Raw genomic sequence first — 23,964 nt, forward strand, 5'->3', positions numbered from 1 at the left:
TCTGCTCTTGTGGAAGTCACTTACTCTTAAAACTTAGCCCAGTGAGAGCACACTGCAGTAATCCAATCTTGAAATGATATTCAGAATAACTGGACATGAAAATATTTCATTGGTTTTGCTTCAATATACTTCAGTAGGTGTTAGAGAATGCACTACGTTTCAAGGATAGACACTCCTGACTGGTTGTTACAGAAGCTTCAATATAGCTACTGTTTCTTTCTTAGGCAGACATGATTTAAAACAATTAAAGGGAAATCCATACAGAAACCTCTGTCAGAGGACCATGGTCCTGTTCATGCTGCCAGTGGTTATTTATGTAAGGTTTTTCTATAGCACCTGTCAGCACAGTATAGCTTTTCAACATTTTACCTTTCCTGTTAGGTAGACTTACATCTCTAGACTGTTTCTTCTTTTAAAGCTTGCATGAGAAATCCGGGGAACAGTAGAGGCAAAGGTCTCTTGGCGAGTCTACTATTTTACATTTTACAACAGTGAAAGAGAATTAGTTACATCAGCCAACATTCTAAAATCCTCCCCAAACTAAGATTAATTACCAGATCTTCCAGGAAGCCTATCATCATCACCCCACTCAGTCCCACTGTCCTTGCCTTGCGGTACATGCTGTAGTTGCCCTTTTGACATTTTATACAATTGCTTGGACTGTTTCAAGGAGTAACACTTAGATTGCTCTTTGAATTAATTGGTTTTACAGTGCAACAAAAAACTGAATGCTGTTTCAGGCTGCAGGAAAGATGAGAACTCTGTATAGTTTCTCTTGATTACAGTGCAGATTCCCTCAATCTGGATTTCAGCTGGAAAGCAACACCACAGGATTCTAGTCTTCCTTTGCTCTCAGTGCACGGGGATTAGTGTTAATGGAAATGATATCTGAGACTCTCTCCCAATATCCAGAGAATAGTTTCCTTTACAAACATCACCTCCCCTATTCATGAAATCCTTCTGTGTTTTATTGGGACATTTTGAAATATACAGTTCCCATGAATATAGCCATAGCCACATAAACAGGTTTTTAGTTAAACCATCTTCCACCAAAAACAATAAGCAAATTAGACAGTGGAAACTAGAGGAATGTTCTGTAACACTTATCTGTTGTCTAACTCATCTGCAAATTTCTCATTTAACTAAATCTCAACGTCACAGGTCAGTCACAGTATCTGCAACACTGGGGTTCCACTTACCTTGCGTCCACAAACATGACTACTCTTGCACACATTTATGTGAAGACAGTATACCATCCACCTCCATGAGTTACAAACTGCTTCTCCAAATTGCCCTTTAAAAAATACCTCAGACTCCCAGCTTGCAGCAGCAGCTCTCTCAGCAACTGCAGCTAATGGTCAGCAACAAACCATTGATTGACAAGCACTTGGCAATTCATGTTTTCTGTTAGAAAGAAATGTGAATTCTACACAGGTGTGTCCCCCCTTCATGCCCCTAATTATGTCTGTATACTGACACACACATCTCTTGGAGTATTTTAAAAGAAAACAATTTAAGTAGTTTAGTGCTCACAAAAAAAAAAAAAACCTGACTCATAGCTCTGTAAATTGAAATCCTCCCTAGGGCATATAATTTGGACAGTGACACTTCAAGTTTTCCCCCACTTCCTGGAATGACTGTGTTTAAGCTGAAAGGACATTTCACTCTCAAAATTCATTCAGTCCTTGGCCTGCCTGGTGAGAATGACATCGGGGTGCAAGCTGTGATACTGGGTCACAATATTCTTAGAAGCACATCTGTCAGGAGGTAATGTTTTCAGTAATAATATTATGTAACCAGTGAAGTTTGGCCAACTCATTATCATGTCAGATCCTTTGGGTATATGCTGTTGAACCAGGAGACCAGTTCACATGTTCTCCCAGTGTTATCAGTGAAATATCATGGGAACATATTTGTTTCTATATTATTTCTGTTACTGGTCTGACACACAGCCTCTGCTGCTCAGGTACCTTTAGTAGTTACTAGAGCTGGAAAATGCCCCCCCACCATGAAAAATTTCAATTTTGCATCAAATAAGCACAAATCTGTGGCTGTAAATTGAACATTTTTCATGGAAAAATTGTCATGTTTTGGACAAAAATTAGAATTTTCCACACTGGAAAAAAATCATTTTATTGAAAACCCAATTTTCTATCAAAAATCAGTTTCAACAGAAATTCTTGATTAGCTTTAGTTATTACTAAAAACTGAAAATTGAGGGGAAATTAGATATTGGGATAAATTGTTTTATGTTTTGTTTATTTGTATCTAGTGCAAGTTGATTGAAAAAAATTCAGTCAAGAATTTCTTAACAGAATAGTGGTGGCTGATGGACGTTTTCTTTCATCACTGGTATCCTTGGACCCACTGGATGCTATTGATCATAATGTTCTTGTGATACAATTGTTTCTGGAGTTATCTGGAAAGGTTTCAGGGTGATTTTACTTCCTATCTCTCACAATGATCTCTAGTGGTGTTTTTGCTTTGTTATTTTGACTTTTCTTTTTCACATCTCATCCATTTGCTCTGTTGTCAAGCATATTACAGGATTTGATTTTAGAATCTTTGCTTTTCTATGTGCATATATTGCCATTTAGATCTTGCTGACAGATATTATTACTTCTAATGTTCCATTGTTGTACAGATGATACAGACTTACCTAGTGCTTACATCCAATCATACCAGAGCTGTCTCAGTCCTGATGGTTTGGTTGTATCAAGGTTTATGCAGCCAATCTTTCTCTCTCTCTCTCTCTCTCTCTCTCTATATATATATATGATTGAATTTTTATAAACTTATTTTAGACAGTTGTTGCATTTGACTCCCAATCTGACAATTAACTTTGAGTATAATGCAATTCTACCTTATTCAACTTTAAGGGCTTTGGAGGGTTAATATCTAATCTCAGTAACCTTTCATAATCATTTTGTATCTGTTACCTAGGTATCTTCTTTATTACTTTATATAACATTGCCAGACTGAAACATCTGCTTAGAACAAAAGATATGGAAATGTTAATTAATGTTTTTACTCACTTTTGGATCTGTATGATGTAATTCATTATTTTTATATCTCCTGCATAGAGATGTTAAGAAATTGCATGCAATAATAATATTGTTTCCCAAAATTTTTAACTGGATCCATGTTTTTGTTCACATTATACTTTATAAAATATCTCCATTGGTTACCTGCTTATAAATCTTAATGTATTTTTGGGTACCTATAAAGCCAACATTATTTACCCATTTGATCTTTGTTTTTTTCTTATGCTTCTGCTTGGGTTTTTTTGCAATCAGATTCATATCTAAGTCCAGGGGAGCTGCTTAGTACCTTGGAAAACTGAGCCACCTCTTTTAGGGTGTAGGTATTTAACTTTACGTATGTCAGTTTGAAAATGTTGACTTTAGTTTCTATTCTTGACTCTACCACAGTCTCATTTTCCTGACCTTGGACATAGTTAACTGCACTGTACATCAGTTAACAGATCTGTAAAATAACACTTTTTTCTCAGGTCAGTTGAGATGCTTATTAAATGAATATTTCTGAAGCACTTTGAGATGTTTTGGATGAAAGGCACTACAGAAGTGCAAAGTGTTATTACAGTATATTAGGCCTGAGAGCAAGATGACCTGAAGTAGTTTGGATCACTTTCACATTTTTTTCATCCTCCTGTGCTTAGTTAATGTAAATGACCAGAAGGCATAAACTCATCATTCAGAGCAATACAAACCTAAAAATGTAGAGAATGAATATTTGTGTATGTTAAAAAATATATACACTTATTTTTGAGTTAGCCTCACTGCTGCATCTAACTGCTCTGGAGTAATATGTCTCAGTTTATCCTCAAATGAAGACACCTCAGTGCTGCCATACAGGAAAGCAGAAAATAGTCATATGAATAACAATAGATTGTAAATAAATAATATATTGGATTGGGAAAACCAAATTCTGTTCACATGTGTGAAACTACATGCACTCTGTTTAAAGAGGAAATGTGTATTTTACTTCATGATTACATACAACACAATCTAAGGAAATTCAGGATAGAGACTCAGCGGGTACCCTTAGCTTCTTGCATGTCTGTCTTTTGACACTAATGTTTAACTATCTAGATGAGCTGTTGAAAATATTTTCATCCCTTACTGCTGAACTCCTTGGATAGGAGGAAGTAGATCGGTTTCTTTCTCCTTCCTGCTCTTCTAAGTATCAGTGGGAACCTGGGATTGATATGACCTATATGGCTCTTGGATAATCAGAGCAAAATTATATCATTTGCAACAATTTAGGCCTTGTCTACACTAGATAGGGTTTGCTGTTATATCTATACCTGCAAAACCTCCTAGTGGAGACTGAGCTTATACTGGCAAAAGAGGTTTTTTTGCTGGTACAACTTCTATTAGTTCCTCAAGCAAAATAACCAGTGGATGGATTTTTCGTTTTGTTTTGGGTTTTTTGGTTTTTTGCTAGCATAACTGCATTTAAACCAGGATTTTTCTGGCATATCTATGTTCTTGGTTTTTTTCCCCATATTCTGACATAGCTATACTGACAAAATTTTAAGTGTATACCAGGCCATAGGAAGCAGTTTTATTATGCTAAATTACTTTAACCCATGTTTTCAAATATGTTATTTTCTTATGAACAATGACATCCTGATTTGGAGGGAATGAATTGATTTTGAGTCTTTGACACAACACTTGGAGAAATACCAAGCTAAAGAGGGAGCTTTTCAGAGACAAAAATGGCAGTTAGGTATTCTACTCCTATTGGTTTTCAGTGGGAAATTGGCACCAAACTGCCCTTTGTACCTTTGAATGTCTCCCCCAAATTGTCTAGTACCAAGGTTATTTGCTTCAAAAGCACACTCATATATATATATATATATATATATATATATATATATATCTAATAATTGGGAAGCAGGTTTCAAAACTGATGAGATTAATAAAACGTTGTATAGCATAAAGTTTGGTCACAAACTGCTAAAATGTTGGTCTATACCAACTGTCTTCCTGTGGTTACCTGCCATGTTGGTTTCTTAGTTGTTGTTTTAAGATGGGTTTCTTTACCTTCCAGTCACGGCCTTTTACTCTTCATACGAAGATGCTGGTACAATATAAATCAGTATCAGATTGAAAAGAAAAACTCTTTGGGGAAAAAGTGTGACAAAATCAGTAAGGGCAAAATTGCAAACCTCTTGCTCACATTGGTAAAAGTAACTCATATTGGTACAAGTAACTCAGATGAATAGTCCAAGTGAAATCAGTGGTGCTACACATATAAGTACAAACTCACCAAAGTGTGCAATTGGTTCACAATCTGGTACTAAATATTTACGCAGTTGTTAGGGTCCCTAATTTGAGCTAATATAAAAAAATATTTCGGTGTATGTCGGTTTTGTATTTTACATATTTTGGGTCGGCCCATAGCCAGGAGTTTCTTCTTTTTGTTACATGGGTCCTTGCACATGTTTTAGGTTAAATGGTCTTTCTGAAGGCCTCAGAATAGAACATTTTTACAATGGTATTTGTTAATGAATGTTTGATAAGTGCTTTGAGATCCTTAGATAAAAGGTAATATGGAAGTGAAAATTGCTTTATTGCAATAAATTAATGACCCCAGTTGAGGTGTATCTGATTTGAAAAAAGTCTCAGCTGTGTATTGGGATGAGAACTATGGAGCTAAATACCGTGGAACCTAATTAAAATGAGTTTAGAAAGTCTGATAACGTGCATGGGACTCATGTCTAAGGACTGAGCCCTATCCTTGTAGCATTAATTTATTATAGACTTCATTCACTAATCCAGGACAAACACAATTGGAGAGATGTCCTGTCAAATGCTAAAGTAACAGGAAAATATATCTCTTGAAAAAGTGTCTAGTCCTGGTTCCTTTACATCAGTCTTTACTGTGGATAGCCCTTACTCACACAAATTGTGCCACTGAATTCAAAAGGAGTACTTACAAGGGTAAGGGTTTCAGGATTGAGTTCAAAGTCCCCATTCCTGGAAGTGAATGCAGTTTGCTCTTTTCCCCTCTTCTCAACACAGTCTGGACATCAGGGCACAACAGTGGTCATGTGAAAATAGGACCCTGCTGAGATAATTCTACTCAAAAGCTAACAATGTTAAAGATTTAGTTGGAAAACACCTGCTATTGTCAGCAGTTTTTAGATATGCCTTTGATGTGATTTTACTACTAAGTGAATTTAAGTTAACAATTTCAAAGAGATCTTGTCAAGCATCTTAGGACAAGATACACCTTAAAATTGCCTTTGACTAGTTAGAATGTCCCCCGGGTCCTTTTTTAAAAAAATCTACTGGTTTGAAGCCAAGTTGAAACAAAATAATAGCTGCAGTGTTGGGAGCTCTGCGGTAGCTGTGTCACTGGGGAGCACAGGTTACCAAATGCTGTTTTCAAAGCTGTGATAATTGCTTTAAAAGTGACTTTTCTCATGGCAAGTTTTACAAAGTAGACAAGGTGTCAAATGTAAAAATTGTAAAAGTCTGCAGAAATGAGGTAGTTTAAAAATTATTGGTGGTGGTTGGTATTCAACTAATCATTGCCCCCCCCTTCCCACCAATTTGCCCCCCTTCCCACCAATTTGCACTGTAACAATAAATAGTTTTGAAAATAGGCTCCATTATGGCAACTGCTCTCTTAAGGACTTATTAAAATGTGTACTGATGAACAGATAAGTACTGATGGCCTGGCAGTTCTTACTCACATAAAAAGCAATTATGAAATCAGTGGGAGTTTTGCATTAATATGGGCTGCCAGAGCTGACCCTGAATTTGTAAGAGAAGCTCAAGATAAATCAACTAGTATATGGAACAAACATTGGTAGTTCATCCCTCTCAGTGCCCCTGTCCAGGATCAGCATTATATTCTCCATTAGGTAAAACATTTCAAGCCTTGCCCATCCTGACTATCTAAAATTTATTTTTTTCTTGTCTTTCATGCTATAATGAGGGAAGTAATATATTACCTTCTTTGGAGAATTAAAGCTCTTCACTGAGAGTCTGTTGCTCCCATCCTTGTTGCCATGGAGCTCTTGCTCTCCATTAGCCTCACATGCAGCCCAGGATTTAGCTTTGCATTTCACACTCAACTTTATCCAATTTGTCACTAACACATGCACTTAGTGACCGGCTCATAGGTATAAAGCCCCAAATATCAAACGTGGATGTAAATAAAAAACAAACAAAACCCCTACTAAGAGACAGTCCTTGTTAAGAGAATCTTAAGATGCATGATAAGTTTTCAATTTGTTTTCCAGTAGAAGTTTGTGAAAGAGCTGCAGTTCTAATGTTCTTTCATTATGAGGTTGAACATTTTGGTTGAATTATTATTTTTTGCACACCTATTCAGGAAATTGTGCTGAGGGTATCATATTATGGTTCACAGCATTGGCACCAATTCACATGCTACCCATTAGGTGTAGCTCTGTATTATTTGTTTATTTTTTATGTCTTACGTATGATAGCTGGGATAGCAAGGAAAGAGGTGGTGTTCAAAGTCAACAAATAAATACATTTTTTTAAAAAAGAAAAGGGAAAATAGGCAATCCATGCCAGAAGTTTGTTCTTATTTGCTCATTAGTGTAATCGAGTAAACAAGTACTATCTTTATTTCAAGCTTTGTTTTAAGCAGTGAAAACACAAAACTTACAAAATGGACAAGGACAAAACTGGACTGCAAAAACTTTTTTTCAAGCTTCTAAAAAAGGATTTTACATAACGCAGACTTCATAAATATTCTATAAAGAGTATTTGCCAGTATAGTTTTAAGTACATGCAAGTCAAAATAATGCTAAGGAGCCCCTTTAGCCTCCAAAAGTAAGGTAGTTCTGATTGAAGGTTGAGACAACTTCCTTTCTGTGCATGTTCCTGGGCACATAATATATATCACTAATTTTATGATCCACAGAGAATCATACTGCATGTTTTGTTATTGGTAAAGCTAAGGTCTGAATCCAAACCATAGTTCCCTTCTGTTTGAGGGCAGAGTAACTGAGAAGTACAAGCATCCTAACCAGGACCATCCCTACCCATAGTAAGCAGCTGTGTGAGGCACCAGGAAATTTGGGGCACCGAATTTTCTGGTGCCCTGCACAGCTGTGTGCTGCTCCAGCCCCTCCTCCGCCTCTTCCCTGTGGCTCCCGCCCCTGCTCCGCCCCAGCCCCGCCTCTTCCCACCCCTGCTGCGCCCCAGCCCCACCCCCACTCCCCTGACGACTGCAGCAGGGGTCGGGCCTGCACTTGCCGGCAGTAAATAGAGCGACACAGCCCCAGCCTTGTCCACTCCGCCGGCAAGTGCTGGGGGGCAGTTTCCCCCCTGTCTCCAACCCCTTCCCCCATGGAGACCAGCCCCCACCACCCACGGAGACCTGGGGCCCCACACAGCCCCCCAACAGGGGAGTGGGGGGGCTGCGTAGGGCACCAAAATGGCTAGGGACAGCAATGATCCTAACCAAACAAGTCTTTTTATATAAAGGGTCCAACTCTGCTCTTATTAAAATCCAGGGGAATTTTACCATTGACTTTCATATAACAAGGATAGACCCCCCGCATAGCTAATTAGATCATGACTGTAGGGGAGGAAGGCAAAGAGCTGAACTATGCACCATGGTAATGTATCCAGAAGGCCAAATTTTCCATTTTTTTTCAAAAGCTTTTTTTCTATCTTGCAGGGGAGACGTTTTTTTTTGTGGCATATAAATGACTTTATGTCAGGGGTCGTATTGGGCTTGTACACAATGGTAAAGCATACTAGCACCTCTCAACTGCTATCTTCTCCTGAATTTCAGCTATGAATTTTTTATTTTTTTTTACGTAAGCATCTAACTGTTATGGTTGTGAAAAAAAATCTCAAAAATATGAACACAGAGGAGTTGGTTGAAATTTGTCATCAAAAGATTGTTTTAAATAAAAAAATGACTCTGAACAAAATAAAATTGTTCATTTTGGTCAAAATTTTCTATTTTTTGGCAAAAAAGAAAAAAAATGGAAACCAAAATCCAAACATCTTTCATTCAGAATTATTGTTTTTTGAAAACTGAAAATGTTGATCAAAAACAGCTTTCAAAAATGCACGCAGAAAAACTAAACTTTTCACAGGAAATTTGGGGGGGTTTTTTAAAAGAATTTTTTTCTAAATTTCCTGTGGAAAAATAATTTATTTCTTGAACTGCTCTAGAACTGAATGTAACTGATGCTCTTGTAGATGAGAATTGTCCCATTCAGCTCAGTCAGGTGTTAACTGAGACGCCCTGTCAACAGCATTAACTATTGCATTCCTCATGTTAGAAAGGAGAGCAAGGATCACGAATTTATACAAATTATTGTGATTGAGGTCTCATTTTGGTTCCACAAGTGGGTCACATTTGGGAGATATTGCAGCTTATTTTTTCTCCAATCAAGAGGGAACAAAGCTGGGTATGTCTACACAGGCTACGGCAGGGAGTCTCAGAGCCTGGGCTGATAGACTCAGGCTCACAGGGCTTGTGCTAACACACTAAAAATAGCTGCATAGGCATTGTCACTTGGGCTGGAGCTCAGGCTCTGAAGCCCACCCTGCATCCCTAGGCTTCAGAGCCCAAGCCCCAGCCTGAGCCACAATGTTTACACAGGTATTTTTAGTATGCTAATGTGAGCCCAAGTCTGTTGACCTGGGTTCTGAGACTCTTTGCTATTCTCTGTGTAGACATCCCGGCTGAGGGGGATCCAAGGTCATGTTGCTGAGGAGAGCACACAGAGCATGCTTGACAACACTTTGAACATCTGGATAATCTACTGTGAGTTTTCCCTCATGTTGGTGACTCATGTAGGCAAAGCATATTTTGTCGGCAGATCATAGACGAAAGCCATCAGTGTATTTCCCCCACATTTGACTCCTGCTGTAAGCTCTTTGGGGGCAGGAATCCCTTCTTAAGTTTCTACAGCACCTAGCACAATGATACCCCAGTCCCAAGTCTGGCAGCACTGCGCTATTGTGAATCAAATATTTATATAAAATCAAGTGCATTATTACTATAAATTGGAAGACTCGAGTCAGTAAGGCCTGGGGCATACAAAGGGAAATGTTTAGGCTCAATTATGAAGAGAACAGAAATATACTGAGTCTAAATGTAAATCTCTGAATATAGTCAGCCTAACAATTTAAAATTCTCTCTGGGGAACATGAACTGTGTGCAATCAGGAATATTCCTTTTTTGTGTGTGTGTCACATTTGAAAGGCAATGAAAAGGTGCTTAGTGCCTGCTGTGGATTTGCGGTATCATCCACCTGACTGTCTGCTAAAATTACGTTTTTTGTCAGCATTTTTGCCATCACATAGTATGCTTAATCTCTTATCCCCACCAGTCTCTCCTTCACAGAATCAGTCATAAGTCTAGGCTGGAACTCTTACTGTATCTCATCAATGCTCTGTAGATTAAAGTGAACAGAGGATATAATAAACAAAAGTTGAAAGTACAGATCAGTTTATTAAAAGCTGTCTGTCCTACTTTCAATTTTACAGTGTGATAAAGATTTAAAAGTAAGGTTGCCTGACTGTTTTTGTTCAGTTGTGTAATGTGAAAGCTTAAGTAAGGAGAAAAGTATTAAATACAAAAGTAAGGGAAACATCTTTACTTTACTTTCAACAATCTTTACTTCTCACTTGTCAGCCGCTACAGAAACAGTCATCAAGGAAGAAAATGTATTATCTGAAGTCTGAGACACAAAACCCAGGTGACTATTGGTGAATTCTTGTTTTTCACTGTATTCCATTTATTAGCTATAAAACATTTTAAGAGGTATTTGGCACAGCGACTTTGATAATTAGCCCTTCATTTCTGCAGACCTCCCAAGGCCCTGACTTAACAAGGTCATTCATTAAGCTTTTGATTAATTTTAAGAACAATGTTAGTTCCATGGAAATCAATGGTTAAAGTTAGGCACATGCTTAATGATCTTGTTCAACTGGAGCCCAAATGTTAAACTCTTGTCTTTATTTACATATGAAAATGAGCTGGGTATAGAATCATAGAATCATAGAATATCAGGGTTGGAAGGGACCCCTGAAGGTCATCTAGTCCAACCCCCTGCTCGAAGCAGGACCAATTCCCAGTTAAATCATCCCAGCCAGGGCTTTGTCAAGCCTGACCTTAAAAACCTCTAAGGAAGGAGATTCTACCACCTCCCTAGGTAACGCATTCCAGTGTTTCACCACCCTCTTAGTGAAAAAGTTTTTCCTAATATCCAATCTAAACCTCCCCCACTGCAACTTGAGACCATTACTCCTCGTTCTGTCATCTTCTACCATTGAGAACAGTCTAGAGCCATCCTCTTTGGAACCCCCTTTCAGGTAGTTGAAAGCAGCTATCAAATCCCCCCTCATTCTTCTCTTCTGCAGGCTAAACAATCCCAGCTCCCTCAGCCTCTCCTCATAAGTCATGTGTTCTAGACCCCTAATCATTTTTGTTGCCCTTCGCTGGACTCTCTCCAATTTATCCACATCCTTCTTGAAGTGTGGGGCCCAAAACTGGACACAGTACTCCAGATGAGGCCTCACCAATGTCGAATAGAGGGGAACGATCACGTCCCTCGATCTGCTCGCTATGCCCCTACTTATACATCCCAAAATGCCATTGGCCTTCTTGGCAACAAGGGCACACTGCTGATTCATATCCAGCTTCTCGTCCACTGTCACCCCTAGGTCCTTTTCCGCAGAACTGCTGCCTAGCCATTCGGTCCCTAGTCTGTAGCGGTGCATTGGATTCTTCCATCCTAAGTGCAGGACCCTGCACTTAGCCTTATTGAACCTCATCAGATTCCTTTTGGCCCAATCCTCCAATTTGTCTAGGTCCTTCTGTATCCTATCCCTCCCCTCCAGCGTATCTACCACTCCTCCCAGTTTAGTATCATCCGCAAATTTGCTGAGAGTGCAATCCACACCATCCTCCAGATCATTTATGAAGATATTGAACAAAACCGGCCCCAGGACCGACCCTTGGGGCACTCCACTTGATACCAGCTGCCAACTAGACATGGAGGCATTGATCACTACCCGTTGAGCCCGACAATCTAGCCAGCTTTCTACCCACCTTATAGTGCATTCATCCAGCCCATACTTCCTTAACTTGCTGACAAGAATACTGTGGGAGACCGTGTCAAAAGCTTTGCTAAAGTCAAGAAACAATACATCCACTGCTTTCCCTTCATCCACAGAAACAGTAATCTCATCATAAAAGGCGATTAGATTAGTCAGGCATGACCTTCCCTTGGTGAATCCATGCTGGCTGTTCCTGATCACTTTCCTCTCATGCAAGTGCTTCAGGATTGATTCTTTGAGGACCTGCTCCATGATTTTTCCAGGGACTGAGGTGAGGCTGACTGGCCTGTAGTTCCCAGGATCCTCCTTCTTCCCTTTTTTAAAGATTGGCACTACATTAGCCTTTTTCCAGTCATCCGGGACTTCCCCGGTTCGCCACAAGTTTTCAAAGATAATGGCCAATGGCTCTGCAATCACAGCCGCCAATTCCTTCAGCACTCTCGGATGCAACTCGTCCGGCCCCATGGACTTGTGCACGTCCAGCTTTTCTAAATAGTCCCTAATCACCTCTATCTCGACAGAGGGCTGGCCATCTCTTCCCCATTTTGTGATGCCCAGCGCAGCAGTCTGGGAGCTGACCTTGTTAGTGAAAACAGAGGCAAAAAAAGCATTGAGTACATTAGCTTTTTCCACATCCTCTGTCACTAGGTTGCCTCCCTCATTCAGTAAGGGGCCCACACTTTCCTTGGCTTTCTTCTTGTTGCCAACATACCTGAAAAAACCCTTCTTGTTACTCTTGACATCTCTCGCTAGCTGCAGCTCCAGGTGCGATTTGGCCCTCCTGATTTCATTCCTACATGCCTGAGCAATATTTTTATACTCTTCCCTGGTCATATGTCCAACCTTCCACTTCTTGTAAACTTCTTTTTTATGTTTAAGATCCGCTAGGATTTCACCATTAAGCCAAGCTGGTCGCCTGCCATATTTACTATTCTTTCGACTCATTGGGATGGTTTGTCCCTGTAACCTCAACAGGGATTCCTTGAAATACAGCCAGCTCTCCTGGACTCCTTTCCCCTTCCAGTTAGTCCCCCAGGGGATCCTGGCCATTCGTTCCCTGAGGGAGTCGAAGTCTGCTTTCCTGAAGTCCAGGGTCCGTATCCTGCTGCTTACCTTTCTTCCCTGCGTCAGGATCCTGAACTCAACCAACTCATGGTCACTGCCTCCCAGATTCCCATCCACTTTTGCTTCCCCCACTAATTCTACCCGGTTTGTGAGCAGCAGGTCAAGAAAAGCGCCCCCCCTAGTTGGCTCCTCTAGCACTTGCGCCAGGAAATTGTCCCCTACGCTTTCCAAAAACTTCCTGGATTGTCTATGCGCCGCTGTATTGCTCTCCCAGCAGATATCAGGAAAATTAAAGTCACCCATGAGAATCAGGGCATGCGATCTAGTAGCTTCTGTGAGCTGCCGGAAGAAAGCCTCATCTACCTCATCCCCCTGGTCCGGTGGTCTATAGCAGACTCCCACCACTACATCACTCTTGTTGCATACACTTCTAAACTTAATCCAGAGACACTCAGGTTTTACTACAGTTTCGTACCGGAGCTCTGAGCAGTCATACTGCTCCCTTACATACAGTGCTACTCCCCCACCTTTTCTGCCCTGCCTGTCCTTCCTGAACAGTTTATAACCATCCATGACAGTACTCCAGTCATGTGAGTTATCCCACCAAGTCTCTATTATTCCAATCACGTCATAGTTCCTTGACATCACCAGGACCTCCAGTTCTCCCTGCTTGTTTCCAAGGCTTTGTGCATTTGTATATAAGCACTTGAGATAACCTGCTGATCGCCCCTCATTCTCAGTATGAGGCAGGAGCCCTCCCCTCACAGACATTCCTGCCTGTGCTTCCTCCCGGTATCCCGCTTTCCCACTTACCTCAGGGCTTTGGTCTCCTTCCCCCGGTGAACCTAGTTTAAAGCCCTCCTCACTAGGTTAGCCAGCCTGCTGGCAAAGATGCTCTTCCCTCTCTTCATAAGATGGAGCCCGTCTCTGCCCAGCACTCCTCCTTCATGGAACACCATCCCATGGTCAAAGAATCCAAAGCCTTCTCTCCGACACCACCTGCGTAGCCATTCATTGACTTCCACGATTCGACGGTCCCTACCCAGGCCTTTTCCTTCCACGGGGAGGATGGACGAGAACACCACTTGCGCCTCCAACTCCTTTATCCTTCTTCCCAGAGCCACATAGTCCGCAGTGATCCGCTCAAGGTCATTCTTGGCAGTATCATTGGAAGTATTCTCCTTCTCCTCCCCCTTTCTGCACAACAAAAACCAGGTTGTAATAAATCCTGTACTTCTCCTTAGCATATGAGCAATGTGCCTCAGGTGGCATGTGACCAGGAATCATCACCGAATTTGGTCCACTGGTTGAATCATTAGCTTCCCTGGCTTGGGCTGAGTACTGACAGGGAGTGTGACATGAACACTGATCCATGCTCCCCAATCCTGCACTGACCAGAAACAAAGATGGAAGATTTACATATGCACAAAGGATCACATACTTTGCTGGACAAAGAGACTCTCCACTGGCTGCCTTTGTTACACTACCTGCCTTACTCGTCTAAGGATATGTCTATACTACAACGTAAGCATAGGGTTAGTGGGACTTGGGTCAGCTGACTTGTGTTAGGGAACCCTGGGCTTGAACATCTACATTGTATTTTAACCCTAGGTTAAGAATATTCTGCTCCATGCTCGAACCTAGGGCTCTGGCATCCACACTGCAGTGCGGAGACCTGAGTCAAAGTAGCCACATCCCAGAGTCCCTAGTGCTCCCCCCGCCCCGAAGTGTGGCCACTCTATCCCTAGGAACATGGTGCACTGTGCAAAAACTTTACTTCTCACCCTGCATGTTACAGGAAGCTTGATCTGCCTGCCAACACAGTCTGTTGAGCAGTCATTTTGTTCTGTGCACTCCCAGCCACCAGAGCCAGCAACATGGAGGAGGCATGTCTTGATGAACTTCTGTTGCTTGCACTTTCTCTCGCATGTCAGGAAACTGGCGGAGTATCCATGAGGCATTGGTGGACATTTTGGCAGCATTTACTGTCCCACCAAAGGTACCTGATGGATTTCCTGATGGATCTGCAGGAGGAGGAGGAGGCAGAGAAGGAGGAGTATCCTGTTATCCTACTCTCACTGGTAGATGCTGCTCAGTGTAATTGGAATACCTGCTGATGATCCCTACGTACACTGCTGCTTCTGGAGCAGAGCCACGAGCATAGTCTGGTGGGACCACGTTGTCATGCAGACCTGGGATGACCATCACTGGATCCAGAACTTTCACATGAAGAAAGCAACATTTCTGGACTTTTGTGAGCAGCTTGCCCTGACCCTCCAGAGTAAAGAGCTACATCTGAGGTCACCCTTGTCAGTTCAGAAGAGGGTTGATATAGCTGTCTGGAAGCTGGCTATCCTGAACTGCTACAGGTCCATTTATACCCACTTTGGGATTGGAAAGTCAACTGTGGGTGAAGTGGTATCAGAAGTAACTGAAGCAATCAGGCATGTGGTTTACCTGAACTTGGCAGACATTAAAGATATTCCAATGTCTTTGAGAGAGTGGGGATTCCTAGCTGTTGCAGGGCTATTGATGGGACTCATCTGCCCATAGTTTGTCAAGCTCAAGGAACAATGAGTACATAAACCACAAAGGGTACTACTCCATAGTTATGCAGGTCCTTATGGATTACAGAGGAAGATTTATGAATGTCAGTGTTAGGTGTACAGGAAAAGTTCATGATGTCAGAATATTTTTTACTGCTTGGGAGTCTACATTCATGATAGGCTCGGAAACCATTCCCACCAAATGACATTGACATAAACTGAGTTACTGTCCTCCACTAAAAGCAGCAAAGAGTCCTGTGACACCTTATAGACTAACAGACGTATAGTGGGTGAATACCCACTTGGTGGGTGAATACCCACTTCATCGGCTGCATGTAAAAAATTTTAAAGCCGGTTTAGAACCGGTTGTTAAAGGGGTGGGCAAACACCGTCCTGTCCAGCCCACCTGAGCCTTCAGCTGTGGATGCTCCCCTGAGAATCCCTTTCCAATTTTTACTGACCTGGCGGTGCTCTGGGTCTTCGGCGGCACTTCTGCGGCGGGTCCCACATTTGCTCCGTGTCTTCGGCGGCACTGAAGGACCCGCCGCCGAAGTGCCACTGAAGACCCGGAGCGAGTCAAGGAACCAGTTCTTCAGCTTTTGGTAGCTTATCACTGTCCACCAGCCTGCACTTCTGCCGGGGACTGGGGTTGGGGTGCTGGTGCTTCTCCTGCCCACCCTGTGGCTTCTGCCAGAGCTCCAAGTTTCCGCCACCCTGTGGCGGATTTCTGCTGTTGCGCTCATTTTTCTGTGGCCCCTGCCCTTGGACCCTGTAGGCCCATTGGATAATCCACCACTGGCATGACCCAGTGGAAGAGGGGAATAGTACCTCTATAAATGTTCTTGGGCGGGGGGGAGTGGCTCATGTATTTTGGCGGGCAGGCAGTGCTTGGGAGTGGGGTAGTCTTGATTGCCATGCAATGTAAGTTTGAATGACATGATGAACACAATGAAAAATGAATTTGGTTGTGGTTATGGGGTGGGAGGCACAATGGCTGGACAGATGGAACTTATTGAAATTAGAATTGCTGTATCTAGGTAAATAGAGGAATGTGGTTTGCTTTGTAATGCTTAATTACTTATTAATATGTTTTTAATTTTATTATCTCCAATCATGATTGTATGATGCGATGCACTGATAGCAACAAGCTTTCTTGAAAACGTAACATGGTTTATTTGTAATCGGGTCTTAAAACATTAAAGCACTCAAACGGACTTGGGCAGGCTAGCTGCTATTACAAAACCACACACCCCAAAAGAAAGGGCAGGAAATCATTAATACTTAGCACAATCCCCCTATTGCTGCATGTCCCCTGGCCCAAAGTTCTCCTTTCCCTTCTTTACACGTTTACCCCTCACTTGGCGGCAAGGGAGGGAGGTGGAGATTTACACCAGAGACGGGTGGAAGAAAAAAGGCTGCATGGTGTTTAGTTGCCGTGCCCAGCCGCTCATTAGTCCTGAATGTATAGGCTGCCCCGACATGGAGTTGTCTAAGCTACTGCTGGGCTGAGGGTACATTGCCGTGGTGTGTGGGAGGCAGCAGGAGCCACTGTTCTAGCATCCATTAGACACAGGAGCTGCTGAAACAGTTCTATCTGTTGATCTCTCTTCTCCTCCCTTAGCCACCATTCCTGTTCCAGAAACTGCTTTGCAAGTGCCAGCCCCCTTGCTTAAACACTGTCATCCACCTGAGCGGCGAGCCTCAGCTTTTCCTCCTGCCTCTCAGCACACCATTATTCCAGGCTTTCAACCCTCTTCTTCTGGTTCTGAACCTGCTAGTCTACCCTCTCAAGAACATTGACCATAACTTTATCATGGAAATGCTTCCTTTTGGAATGATCCATGAGGGTACATCCACTCAATGTGCAGCAGCAGTCAAAAAAGCTAACAGAAATAAATGTTGGGCATCATTAAGAAGGGATAGATAATAAGACAGAAAATATCATATTGGCTCTATGTTAATCCATAATAGGCCCACATCTTGAATACGGCATGCAGATGTGGTCATTGCATCTCAAAAAAGATATATTCGAATTGGAAAAGGTTCAGAAAAGGGTGACAAAAATGATTAGGGATATGGAACAGCTTGCATATGAGGAGTGATTAATCAGACTGGGACTTTTCATCTTGGAAAGAGACAACTAAGAGGGGATAGGATTGAGGTCTATAAAATCAAGACAGGTGTGAAGAAACTAAATAAAGAATTGTTATTTACTCCTTCTCATAACACAAGTACTAAGGGTCACCAAATGAAATTAATAGGCAGCAAGTTTAAAACAAACAAAAGGAAGTATTTCTTTACACAATGCACAGTCAACCTGTGGAACTCTTTACCAGAGGATGTTGTGCAGGCCAAGACTATAACAGGGTTAAAAGAAAAAAGAACCCTAGATAAACTCATAGAGGATAGGTCCATCAATGGTGTCACTAGTCTCTGTTTGCCAGAAGCTGAGAATGGGTGTCAGGGGATGGGTCACTTGATCATTACCTGTTCTATTCATTCCTTCTGGGGCACCTGGCATTGGCCACTGTTGAAAGACAGGGTACTGGACTAGACAGACCTTTGGTCTGACCCAGTATGGCCATTCTTACGTTCTTATGAATGTCACGCCAGGGATCAAGTTCCAGAAGAACAGCAGGTAGTAGAGGTTAAAGGTCCTGAAATAGGATAAGAAACAGAGGGTTATTATTTAAAGTAGCTCTGGAGGAGCAGAGAATTCATTACTGTGAAATCTCAAGGACACAAAATGTACCTAAAGTGAACCTACACATATTGTGAAGGAGATGCTTCAGTCTTCACACTGTCTCTTGCATTAGCCTTGTTAATCGTAGTTACAGAAGTTCAAAGGCAATGGTAAATTTAAAATTAAAACCTTTATTCTGTTTCACAAAAAAATTCAAAACCAATTTCCATATGGGGGCAGGAGTGCACGAGGCAGGTGTGTATAACTGTCATGTGTGGGCATTCCTGGCGCTTTGGCTGAAGTTTACAATTTTACTGGCCTTACACCAGAGATTCACCAAAATCTGGCTGTGCTCATGTGATCAGGAAGCAGTTCACTTTGCACAAGACTTGATGGGTTTGGTTTCCATTGCAGACCCTGGAGGATTTCTGATAGTGTGCTTGCAGATCGGTAATGAGAAGAGAATGGGTTAATGCTGACCTGAGCTGTTGCCGTTTACAAAGGGGCGTGGTTTTCATTTTTAATAGAGTGCACTGCAGATTGTTGGTATAGAGAGGACTAAGGAAGTTGGGCCAAGGAATTGTGGGATACATCTGGATGACTCCTGGTACCTAAGTCAAGCTGGCACCATGTCTACAGTGCGAAGCAATAGGGCTCAGGCCCGAGGTCCTGGCTCAACTTGAGCTTGGACCCTCCAGGCCTGCAGGGTCCTGAGCCTCTGAGTACAAGCCCTGGGTTAGGGCAATTGCAGTGTAGATGCAAGGGGGAGGGAGGTTGCCTTAAGCCCAGGCTTACATCACAGTGTAAACATACCCTCTGCATACATAGCTACAACGCCAGTACTTTCAGTACCTCGCTTTCATGACCACCAAATTTCTCATACATTTTTAGAAAGAATAAAAGTAGCTTTATATGGTCCCTGAACTGTTGTTTGAAAAAAATCAAATCTTGAAAGTGTTGTCTCTTCTGTTATTGTCTTCTACTAGCTACCCTTGCCATTTCACAAGATTAGAAATGTCCTTATATGAATACCCAACATTTGTCCATTATAAATATTAGATAATGTATGTAATGTAATAGGGTTGGCCCCTCTGCTGAGCAGTAGCAGATGTGGATCTGGCAGGTTGGCTTCCCAGAAAAGAAAAATCAATGGTGCAGAGTCTGTGTATATTGTAAGTGGACCTTGGCTTTATTTTCACACACAGCCTTATCCTGGAATGGAGGTAGTCACAAACAGCATGTAGGCAGTCCCTACATTCAGGAATCTCTGCTCATCATGCCTGGTTCCCACAGAGCAATTCACTGCAATCACAGAACAAAGCAGAAAGCATTCACACAGCTCCCTTTATACAGAATGTTGTATAACCAAAACTAACACAGCATGTCTTCTTAAGACTAAACATTTGCTTTCATGCTAATAAATAGGACTTGGAAGACTTTGTGTAACAGTACCACTTCATGACACATACCATAATGTATAGTTTGAAAACGTTTATCTGTATACAGTTGTCTGGACTAACTCCATGTACAATGGACAAAGGATCTTGTATTTATATAACTTGTACATTTTCAGAGCTATTCATTTATTATAAATATATCCTACAGCTATAAATATTAAAGGTTAGTCAAAAGAAAATATATTTTGAGACTGACTAGAGGATAAATGCTAACAAATGTAATCTAGCACCAGCTGCATATGTTAATGTGTTTGATGGGTACAGTCCCCATCTTCACTTTACTACTATCTTAATAAGAGAGCATCTTTACGCAAGATCCTTTTGAAGTTAATGAAACCAGGAGACAAATGTAGAGTTCAAAGATACTTGCTCTGTTTCTCTTCTTCTGAGGTCCTGTGTTTTCTACAGAGCACGCACCATCTGAAAAATGGCTTCACAGAGGACCAGTAGAAAAGCTGATGGCTCTTTTGGTGCCATCCAAAAAGCAAAAGCATAAAATCCTGAAATGCAAGAAGTTTGAAGTGAATGTTGATCTTTCAGATAAACTTGGCTGAGAGATTAATCAAGCAGAATGACAGTCTAGGATGGGTGTGTGTGGAGTGACCAGACAGCAAGTGTGAAAAATAGGGATGGGGTGGGGGGGGGTAATAGGTGCCTAAATAAGATAAAGTCCCAAATATCGGGACTGTCCCTATAAAATCAGGACATCTGGTCACATCTGGTGCAGGAGGAGGAGGAGGAGAGAAGAAATAAGGGTTGCCTACCACAATGAAGGTTATGCAGTCTAATTTGCCTGATTAAACCAGCTTTTACTGAGTCTGAATGTGTGGTGCTCCAGATATATACACACTTAAAAGTGCCTACATAGAATGTTGCCCTCTGTGATTTTTTTTTAAAAAAGGAAAACACAGCATGTGACTAACATAGTTAATTTTAAATCATATTTCTTTAACCATGTAAAAGGCTTTAAGTCTTTGAAGACTCAGGACTTTTTCTGGCAGTAGTGCACACTTGAAACTTCCATCAAGGCTGGGAGTTGCAATGTGAGCACTTGCTGGATCAGTCCTGAGCCCATGGCAAGTCTGAAATATTTAAAAAGAAACCATTTAAGTGATCCAAGATAATCAAAAGGTCTGAAAATATCTTCAATACTGAAAGCACCAATTTTAGCATGGTTAGAGATCTCAAAAATGGCTGAAGTTTGGTAGGTGGGAAAGGGAGCTTTAATTACTTTTACAGGCCTGTCCACTCCCTCCACCACTGCCAGTAAAAGAAAGTCCTGGGGCCATATTTCAAATCCATAACCCATAAGTGTTTGTATGGGAATCGGATTCTGAGAACTATGTTAATCCATTCCAAGCATAAAGTGTGACCGGTTTGTCCAATCAAACAGCTCAGATTTCAAATATAAAATATTTGCAATAAACTACCAGCAAATGAGCACAAGCTAAAAATAACCTGCAGAACTTTTCGGCTGAATCATTCTGAAAAATAAATTTAAGTTTATAGCGTTCTGTTCCTGGACAGTTAATGCACACAAAAAAGGGGGGAAATTAATTGAGTAAATTATTCATGCACCATTCACCCAGATTAAGTCATAACTTCCCCACTGCATCATGCTTCCGAGAAACTTTCTTTCAACGGGGAAAACAGCATTCCAATGTCAAGAATCCCTCATACAGAATGTCCTGCCAGGAACTACCTCCAGTTTGTAGGGAAGATGCTTTAGCTCAAGCACCTCTATTTATCTCCATGAGAGTATTATGGTATGGGGAGAGAGGCTATTTCTCAGCTAATCAGAACAACAAACCTATAAAGGCTTTACTGAAAGCCAACATCTTCTATGCATCTGAAAAATCTGTGGCAGCCAGTATAGATCTTGGAGGACTGATGTAAGGTGCTTCTGCTATGAAACTCCACTTAATAAGTAGAATGTGGTAATCTAGTTTCGTTTTCACAATGGTCTCAAGGGGAGCTCTATTGCAGAAATCTAATCTGGAATGAAAAATGAATAGATAATTGTGGCAAGGTTTGCACTGGAGGGGAAAGGATGAATTCTTCTCACCAAGCATATAGGTAAAGAAATGCTCTTGATCATACCCACTACCAGAGCATCTAGAAGCAGTCCAGGATCTAACAGCATACCTAAGCTGTGCACTTGTGTTACAAATGATGGTTACACTTCCTCACAGATTGTAGCTTGAAGCCACCTCAACCTCTTCACTTCTTCATTGACCAATACTGGATGAAACAGAAATACACAGTGTTTTTTCCCCAAAACCACTGTTCTATTTCCCCTGCAGTAGACAACTCAGTCCAGCTCCTAGCTACTTTTTCTACAGAGTAACATGAATTTTCTTCAAAGTGTAAAAAATCTGACTCCACAGTGACATAGATGCAGTAAGGTTCACTAAACTCCCAATCATTCAGAACAGTGCAACTGTGCAGGTGCAAAGATAGAAGCAAAGAGACGTATCTTCACTTCCTGCATAGATAGAGCAAAAGCAACAGTCTTAAATCTGTACGCCACAAGCAGCTGTACCCAGCAAGACAATTCTCTACGAGCACTGAACCAAGGGGGTAACCTATAAGGACCAAGCCTACAGAGAGGGTGTTTAGGGATCACAGTATGACTCACAGAGAGCACAAGATTGTTAATTGTTTGATAGGACTTGCGGGAAAAGTTGAATGTTTATTCTTGGAGGGTGAAAGGGCTTTTCTGCTCATTTGATTTGTTAGCTGAGTTGATTTATTTCCTATATATGATTATTTTCATCCTGCTGGTTGATTATCATTGTATCTATAATTTAAGGAAGTTTTAGGGTGCTTGGAGTTTTTGTGGGGTGCTTTTCATTGTCTAAAACTAAATGCCTTATTGATGGTTTAATAGGATCTTTTAAGTGGGCAGTTTGAGCAACAACCTTCATGGACACCAGAGATTGGGAGACACAGGGCCATTGTTCTTTATTTTTTAAACGGGGACAGTGTCCCCATCATGTACTTTTGTACCAGATATGGACTGGTCAAAGAGGTTGCTTATACACGCCAGATGTATTCATCACTAAGATCCTTTAACACTCTGCAAGATATGACTGAGGTGTATTTAAATAAAGTATTTTACACACAGTGCCACCTAGTGGCTGAAGAGTATAATTAAGTTTAGCATTCCATTACATCTCCCCCTTTAAGTTCTACATTCCTACCATTTATAATATTTATACTTTCACACCATCTTTGAAATTCAGTACATATCAGTCTATTAAGTGTCTCTAAATTGTACTGTTTTCTAATTACACAATCTGAACATATAACAACTTGCTAATATGGCTGTCCATTAGTTGCAATGACTGGCTGTGCTCAGTTTGGAATACTTGAGTCATCTTCTTTGTGTTCCACATCTGTCACCGTTAGAGTTTGCTCTGTCAGTTGTTCTTTCTGAGGAACAAACTGGTGATGTCAATGATTTCTGCTGAACCTTCTGTAGGTCTTGATCACATATGATCTGGGTGCCGAATTATTTTTCTTTAGGAGAGCTGGAGTTGTCCATCCTTTTTTTTCCATCCAGTTGGATACAATCTTGGTCACCAGGTTCTAGACCCAGCAGTTCTTTGAGTGGTATCTACTATAAAAGCATTCATAGGCTCTTTTTGTCCTTTTATCCAGTTTGGCTACTCTTTTCATATCTGGACACTTTGCAAATAGATTCGTTTCCAAAGTTGGAACAGCAGTTCTGAGTTGTCTTAGCATCAGGAGTTGTTCTGGACTATATCCAGTAGTAACTATTGGTGTTGATCTGTAACTCAAGAGCAAAGAATGGATCTTCCTGCTGTAGGATTTTCTTGGCTGTCTATACTGCTCTCCCAGCCTCTCCATTCACTTCTGGGTAATGTGAGCTGCTAGTAATAGGATCAAAATCATATTTTGTTCAGAATTAATTAAATTCTGCCACAGCGAATTGTGGTCTGTTTTCTGTCACTAGTTGTTCTAGAATACAGAAGTGAGCGAAAGTGACATGTTTCTCAATAACATGACATGTTATGTCTTTTAAGTACATTATTTCTATATACCTGGAAAAATATTCCACTATGACCAGGTAATTATGTCCTCTGAATTCTCAT

The 23,964-nt window shown here is 41.2% G+C and overlaps 1 long non-coding RNA gene across 1 annotated transcript in view; it reads right to left on the reverse strand.

Moving 5' to 3' along the window:
* LOC140907679 (uncharacterized) overlaps positions 1-23,964 on the reverse strand; it is a 55,497-nt gene that overhangs the window by 26,381 nt on the left and 5,152 nt on the right. The window contains exon 2 of the long non-coding RNA XR_012157575.2: positions 18,194-18,363. This is a non-coding gene — a long non-coding RNA (uncharacterized LOC140907679). The remainder of the gene's footprint in view (positions 1-18,193; positions 18,364-23,964) is intronic.

This window comes from Lepidochelys kempii, chromosome 2 (assembly GCF_965140285.1).
Source record: "Lepidochelys kempii isolate rLepKem1 chromosome 2, rLepKem1.hap1, whole genome shotgun sequence".
Taxonomy (NCBI): Eukaryota; Metazoa; Chordata; order Testudines; family Cheloniidae; genus Lepidochelys; species Lepidochelys kempii.